This window comes from Mobula hypostoma, chromosome 22, assembly GCF_963921235.1.
Source record: "Mobula hypostoma chromosome 22, sMobHyp1.1, whole genome shotgun sequence".
Lineage (NCBI taxonomy): Eukaryota > Metazoa > Chordata > Chondrichthyes > Myliobatiformes > Myliobatidae > Mobula > Mobula hypostoma.
In genome coordinates, this window is record NC_086118.1 from 2,050,314 (window position 1) to 2,058,327 (window position 8,014).

Sequence of the window (8,014 nt, forward strand, 5' to 3'; positions counted from 1 at the left end):
CCCAGTAGAATTATTGATCCCTTCCTGTTCCTAACTTCCACCCACAGAGACTCTGTAGACAATCCCTCCATGTCTTCCTCCTTTTCTGCAGCCATGACACTATCTCTGATCAACAATGCCACACCCTCACCTCTTCTGCCTCCCTCCCTGTCCTTTCTGAAACATCTAAAGCCTGGCACTCAAAAGTAGCCATTCCTGCCCCTGAGCCATCCAAGTCTCTGTAATGGCCACAACATCATAGCTGCAAGTACTGATCCACACTCTAAGCTCATCCGCTTTGTTCATGATACTCCTTGCATTAAAATAGACACATCTCAAACCGTTGGTCTGAGCCTGTCCTTTCTCTGTCACCTGCCTATCCTCCCTCTCGCACTGACTCCAAGTTTTCTCTATTTGTGAGCCAACCACCTCTTCCTCCGTCTCTTCAGTTTGGTTCCCACCCCCCAGCAATCCTAGTTTAAACTCCCACCAATAGCCTTAGCAAACCTCCCTGCCAGGATATTGGTCCCCCTGGGATTCAAGTGCAACCCATCTTTTTTGTACAGGTCACTCCTGCCCCAAAAGAGGTCCCAATGATTCAGAAATCTGAATCCCTGCCCCCTGCTCCAATCCCTCAGCCACACACTTATCCTCCATCTCACTCTATTCCTATACTCACTGTCACGTAGCACAGACAGTAATCCCGAGATGACTACCTTTGTGGTCCTGCTTCTCAACTTCCTTCCTAACTCCCTGTAGTCTGTTTTCAGGACCTCCTCCCTTTTCCTGCCTATGTTATTGGTACCAATATGTGCCACGACCTCTGGCTGTTCTCCTTCCCACTTCAGGATATCGTGGACGTGATCAGAAACATCCCGGACCCTGGCACTTGGGAGGCAAACTATCATCCGTGCTTCTTTCTTGCGTCCACAGAATCGTGCGGACTCCCATGCAGAGACAGAAGCAAGAGTTTATTCATAGGAATTCTGACTGAACGTTGGAGGCTTGGCCGAGCAACACAGCGTGATGAATCATTCTCGAAACAAGGACCCAGCAATTAGTTCTAATTGTGAGTCCTCTTTCAATAATCACAGTATGCAGAAAACCTGATACTCTACTGTGCATCCATAGGAATTTGAGAAAGTTTTAGATGACATGCGCAAACTTCTAAGACAGTAGAGGTGCTGCCACGGTTTCTTTGTAATGGTATTTATGTACTGGACTCAGGACAGGTCCTCTGAATGATAATGCCACAGGATTTAAAATTACCCACCCTCTCCACCTCCGATCCCCTGAAGAGGACTGGCTCATGGAGCTCCAATTTCCTCCTCCTGTAATCAATAATCAGCTCTCTGGTTTTGCAGACATCGAGTGAAAGGTTGTTTTGTGGTACCATTCAAGCAGATTCTCAATCTCCCTCCATTATGTTGATTCATCGCCACCTTTTACAAATATCCCACCTCTCCCAGAAGTTCCGGGAGTCTCCTGCATATTAATAGTGGCTCCCTGACGCCTGAAAATTATATACAATGTCCCGGAAATTGATTTTTTTGAGAGAAAGCGTGAGAGAGAGAGCAAGCTAGCGCGAGTGACAGAGACCACGAGCGAGAGAGTTCCAAAAAATGTCAGAGTGGCAAAATGTTCCAAAAAAAATAAAACGTACGTCACCCCAGACTACACTAAAGTGTGCCCCTGGCTAATAGGGGTCAAAGTAATGACAGTGTTGCTCGCTGCACTGTTTGCAACAGTGACTTTTCTATTGCCCATAGTGGGTTAAGACTGTAAAAGACGTGTTGAGGTGAGTTTAACAGGTGTCATTCGTTTATTAGCATAGCTAACGTTATTTAAACTAGCTGGCCAGCTGCTAAGGAGCTGCTCTATTGCAGACATCCCGCCTCTCCCGGGAGTCTCCCGCAAATTGATGGTGCTACCTCCCTGAAATGAGTTTTTGCAGGGTGGGATGTCTGCTTTTATTCGGCCAACAACAGCGGTGTCCTCAGTAAACCTGAATATGGTATTGGAGCTGAATTAAGCCGGAAAGCATGAGTATCAACCGTGTATCACCCAGTCTTGTGGTACATCTGTTCTGATGGTCTACACTCTGAACATCGCTGACCATCAACGACTTTCAGCTCAAACATTAACCAATACCAATGATAGGTAACTTTACAGGTTTCTGTCTTTTTATTCCCGAACTACCTATGGTCATTCCTGTTACTCCAGATTGTCAGCACTCCGCTCCCCAGTCCCGCCTGCCTGCTGATCCAGTCCGGGTTTGTGGTGTGGCTGGACTGGCGCGGCCGCCATGAGGCCGTTCTCCAGGCGCTCGGCGAAGCCGCTGCTGTTCGGGGCGGTGGGTGCGGTGCTGGCGGCCGGCTTCCTCTACAGGTGAGGCGGCACCGCGTGTTCCCGGTGGGTGCCGTGTGGCCCTGAGAGACAGCAGGACAGGCTGAGGGGCTGTTCAACCACTCTGGCCTACCCAGTCCCCGATGGCGCCGCTCCCTCCCTCCCTCGGCAGGGCAGACATTCCGTCCGCTTGCCTCCGTGATCTTTCCTCCTCACCTCCCTCTGCCGCTATGACCTTTTCACTCCCGTGACCTCCATGACCTTTCCCCTCTCTGACCCGGTGACCTTTCCCTTCTCCCCTGAGCCTGGATCCCTCGTGTCCGGGGAAACCCGGCCCGATGAGCCCGACAAGATGCGAGGTCCCTTTTGTGGCGAGAAGACCAAAATTATGCAACCATATAACAATTACAGCATGGAAACAGGCCATCTCGGCCCTTCTAGTCCGTGCCGAACTCTTACTCTCACCTGGTCCCACCAACCTGCACTCAGCCCATAACCCTCCATTCCTTTCCTGTCCATATATCTATCCAATTTAACTTTAAACGACAACATCGAACCTGCAAAAATTGTTTTAGGTATTCTCCCGTCGAGTCCTTGTTAAACCAACTCTTGTACTCAACCCTCTCGCAATAAAGATCAACTCTTAACTTGCTTTCAGTAAATCGTGTACAATGACATCCAGGTCATTTTAAATGCCAATGCTTCCTAATCCATCACGTAAACAATACTCAGCATTTCTGTTTTCATTGGACAATTTCGCATTTTTCAATGTTGTCCTGTGCTGTCATGTCGTTGCCTATTCACTGTTCGTATGTAGCCCAGAAGACTCCCTGACACTTGGAAGGACTCTTTCAAAGTCCTCAGTATCTGTGAGAGACAGGGGCACGTGGACAACAAAAAGCAGCAACACACAGCAGTCAACTCTTCCGTGGATATAACAATGTCACAGTTTTCAGCTTGTCAGAAAAACCTCAGCTTAAATTGCAAACCTACCTGGTCTCTGAACTTTTTTTCCCAACCCCAGTCCCTGCAGGCTGCACGCTGACTCACCTTCCTGATCACAACCAGCCTGCTGCCTGTCTTTCTGAACCTTATCTTGATTCTGGCCACAAACTATCTATCTATTGGTATTTTCACCAAATGACAGCACATTGAATGCAGTCTGCCATCTCATAGCAGATAGGATTCACTAACCTCACAGGAGAGGGCTCTGGAGGAACTTGCTGTAGTTAGTCGTGCTCCCAATAGTGCACACCTACATGGATCAACAAATATTAAATCAGCGGATCTCGGGGATTTAGTGTGTAACGTTTAGGTAAATCAATATAGAATGTGATTAGTTGGGGGTCTAAAGACTGATCATGTGGTATCCCATTAGACACAGCCTGCTGTCCTGAGGACATTTTTATTCCTATTTTTTTTCTATTTGTTAACCAGTTCTCAGCCCCCTCATCCTATGTGCTCTAACTGTGTCAGCAATCTTCCATGTAAGGCTTTATAAAAGCTTTCTGAAAATTGAAATACTTCACCTCTACCCAATTATCTACTGTATTACATATATTCCCAAATAAATCTATTAGATTAGTCGAATATTATTTCCCTTTCAAAATCCAAATTGACTGCTCCATCACGTTAATTTCTAGGTGTCTTGATATCATATCTCTATCAGCATTTTACCCACTACTGATATTGTTAACTGGTCAGGAGTACCCTGCTCTCTCTCTTCCTCCTTCCTTAGAGGGGGCAGGCACACCTCATCCTCCAGTCAGCAGGAACAATTCCAGGACCTATAGAATTTTGGTCTATGATGCTCTCTTCTTCCAAAAAGTTTGGGAATACCAATTTTTAGGCTCATTAAACTTTCTGGTGTTATTTCTTTACTAATACTAATTCGTTTTACCCGGCTCATCAGTATTTTTGATGAGGTTTCAAGGTACTTGGAGACTAATGATAAAATAAGTCAACATCAGCATGGTTTCTGTAAAGGGAAATCCTGCCTAACCAATCTGTTAGAGTTCTTTGAGGAAGTAACAAACAGGTTGGACAAAGAAGAGGCAGTGGATGTCATTTACTTGGATTTTCAGAAGGCGTTTGATAAGGTGCCACTCGAGGCTGCTTATCAAGATAAAATCCTATGGAGTTACGGGAGAAATACTGGCATGGATTGAGAAATGGCTGACAGGCAGGAGGGGGCAGTGAGTGGGAATAAAAGGGGCCTTTTCTGGTTGGCTGCTGGTGACTAGTGGTGTTCCTCAGGGATCAGTATTGGGACCGCTACTTTTCAGATTGTTTGTCAGTGATTTGGATAATGGAATTGATGGCTGTGTGGCAAAGTTTGTTGATGATATGTGGAGGGGTAGGTAGTGCTGAGGAAGGAATGTGATTGCAGCAGGACTTAGACAAATTGGAAGAATGGGCAAAAAGGTGACAGATGGAATACAATGTGGGGAAATGTATGATAATGCATTTTACCAAACATCAAAATAGTGCCGACTATTTTCTAAATGAGGAGAAGGTTCAAACATCAGAGATGCAGAGGGACTTAGGAGTCCTCATGCAAGACTCCCAGAAGGTTTTTTTTAGCCAGAAGGTGGTGAATCTATTGAATTTGTTGCCACGGGCGGCAGTGGAGGCCAAGTCATTGGGTGTATTTAAGGCAGAGATTGATAGGTAGCTGAGTAGCCAGGGCATCAAAGATTATGGTGAGAAGGCGGGGCAGTGGGACTAAATGGGAGAATGGATCAGCTCATGATAAAATGGCGGAGCAGACTCGATGGGCCAAATGGCCAGCTTCAGCTCCTTTGTCTTATGGTCTTATGGTCTTAAGGTTAATTTATAGATTGAGTCTGTGGTAAAGAAGGCAAATGCAGTGTTGGCATTTATTTCAAGGGGAATAGAATATAAAAGCAAGGAGATAATGCTGAGCCTTTATAAGACACTAGTCAGGCCGCACTTGGGAGTGTTGGCAACAGTTTTGGGCCTCATCTGAGAAAGGATGTATTGTCATTGGAGAGAGTTCAGAGGAGGTTCACAAGGATAATTCCAGGAATGAAGGGGTTAACATATGAGGAGCGTTTGGCAGCTTTGGGCCTGTACTCACTGGAATTTAGAAGAATGTGGGGCAATCTCATTGAGATCTACCAATTGTTGAAAGGACTAGATAGGGTGGATGTGGAGAGGGTGTTTCCTATGATGGGGTATCCAGAACTAGAGGGCATAGTCTCAAAATTGAAGGGTGACCCTTTAGAACAGAGCACCTTTGTTCTGTCTGCAACAGGCAGGATTTCTTTGTGGCCAACTATTTTAATTCTACCTCCCATTCTGACTCTGACATGTCAGTCCATGACTCTACAGTCACGGTGAGGTCACTCTCAGGTTGGAGGAGCAACGCCTTATTTTCTGTCTGGGTAGCCTCCAACATGAAGCCACAAATGTTTATTTCTCTGTCTACCAGTAATTTCTCATATTAGCCCCTCTCTCATTTTCCATTCCCCATTCTGTCTTCCCTCTTGCCCTTCTCGACTCCTGCCCATTCCCTTTCTCTCATGGTCAGCTCTCCTTTCCAGATTCCTCCTTATTCAGCCCTATACTTCTTCCACCTATCACCTCCAAGTTCTCACTCATCCACTCCTTTCCCCACCCACCTACCAGATTTCACCTATCACCTGCCAGTTTATACTTCTTCCCTTCCCCCATCTTCTTATTCTGGCTTTCTTCCCCTTCCTTTTCAGTCCCGGGGAAATGTCTCGGCCTAAAACGTTGACAGTTTATTCCCCTCCATAGATGCTGCCTGGCCTACTGAGTTCCTCCAGCATTTTGTGTGTTGCACATGTTCTGCTTTCTTTCCAATATTTTTATTTATTTATATATATATAAGAATACAGAGTACAGGAAAACAATATACATGTCAATACAGTAAACTGAATGGCATATAAAGACTCCTTATCCTATATTTGTACAAGTCAATTAGTTCATAACATTTCAAAAACAATGATTTTATTATATAAAAAAACAAACCCACTACCAAGACCAAAGCTGATTAGTAGAAAAAAAAAGATTGTTAGTCATCATCTGTGCTTTAACAGCAAATCAAAGGTTTTGAAAATAATTCAGAAAAGGTCCCCACAATGTTTGAAAGTCTTGATTGGATTCAAAGATTGAACATCGAATCTTCTCGAAATTTAAACATGACATCACATCACGTAACCATTGGGCATGAATAGGAGGGGCCGCATCTTTCCATTTAAGCAAAAGCGTCCTTCTGGCCATAAGAGAGATAAAAGCCAAAATGTGCAATTCTGCTTTCTTTCTTTATCACTTTCTTGGCATCCTTTACTGAATTATAAAAATATTTTCAGTCCTCAGGCTTACTCTTACTTCTGTCAATTTATAACCACCGGTCTTAATGCTGTTTAGTATCCCCTGTAGTCCAAGGTTGCATCACCTTTCTCATTGTGTCTTTTACTCTGAAGCAATGAATATCTGCTGCAAATCATGATTTTTTTTTTGCATTAGGTTCTAGCCTGTACCCCTCAGTGTAGTATCCATTCTACCATAGCAATTCTGCCCCTCTTACCCGTGGAGATTGAGAACTCTGTTACCTGGCTTTCTAATCTGAAAACCTTCATTCTATTATAGTCATTCTTTCTAGAGGCCTCTTTATGATTTTATAATCCTATCACATTGTACTGTACCTGCTGTTTCCTTATTGAGAAATCTATCCTATATAGATTCCATTAATTTATCCTCTACATTACTAGTAACAATTTGATTTGTTGATTAAAGTCCTCCCTGATTACTGCATTACTCTTTTCATGCACCTCTGATATCCTTATTTATACCGTCATTGATTACATCTGCAATTTGGAGGCCAATAGATAACTCTCAGCAATGTTCTCTGCCCCAGATTCTTCAATGCACCATCCAAACCATTCCTAATTCTCTACCAGAACCTGCCAACCCAAGGTCGTGCTGAACTTCGGTATTGATCTCATCTCCTATTATCTGTGCTACCTCACTTCTTCAGGCTATTTTGCCAGCCTTTCCTAAGTACCCTGGTGAGTAGGAATCAATGCATTGACAGCTGGAAACATAGCTTGAAGATGCTTGAGAGTGGAGCCTGGGGTCAGGGTGCCCACCAGCCCGGGGCAATCATTGGCCCAGGCTCAGCAGGGTTTTCTGTCTTCAACAGGCGCAGCTTCTTCCCCGACATTGAAGAGATCCGAGCTCGAGAGCAGCAGAAATACAGTGAGAAGCTGCAGCTGGTTCTCGAACGAAGGGAGAGGCAGCTACTGGAAATAGAGCAGAAGAAATCAGCCCGGTGAGCTTGGGAAAGAGCTGAACAATGTCACTACGTAATGGCTGCTTATCCTGCTCTAGGAGACTGCCAACAGGCACCTGAATCCGACCATTAAGACTAAAAGGAAAACGAGTACTGAATCAAAATACTTTTAGTGAAATTTGCCTTAAAGAATCACACCAAGTAATCTGATATGTTTCTACATTGTACACCGTATGCTGTAATAAATCATTTCTAATATCATTTTAACATAGGAGTTTTGATTGTCACATTTAACACAAAAGAACTTCTCTACTTATTCTACACTATAGAGAGAATCCAGCATCACGCAGTGGTAAAAGCACAATGAATTGTACTAAGATATTTAAACCAGGAGATTACAGGTCTAAT

General features: G+C 44.4%; 1 long non-coding RNA gene across 1 annotated transcript; it reads left to right on the top strand.

Moving 5' to 3' along the window:
* The first annotated feature begins 1,878 nt into the window (after nt 1–1,878).
* On the top strand, nt 1,879–7,873 carry LOC134336582 (uncharacterized). The gene is made up of 2 exons (XR_010015832.1): nt 1,879–2,367; nt 7,517–7,873. It is a non-coding gene; the product is annotated as an uncharacterized LOC134336582 (long non-coding RNA).
* The last annotated feature ends 141 nt before the right edge of the window (nt 7,874–8,014 follow it).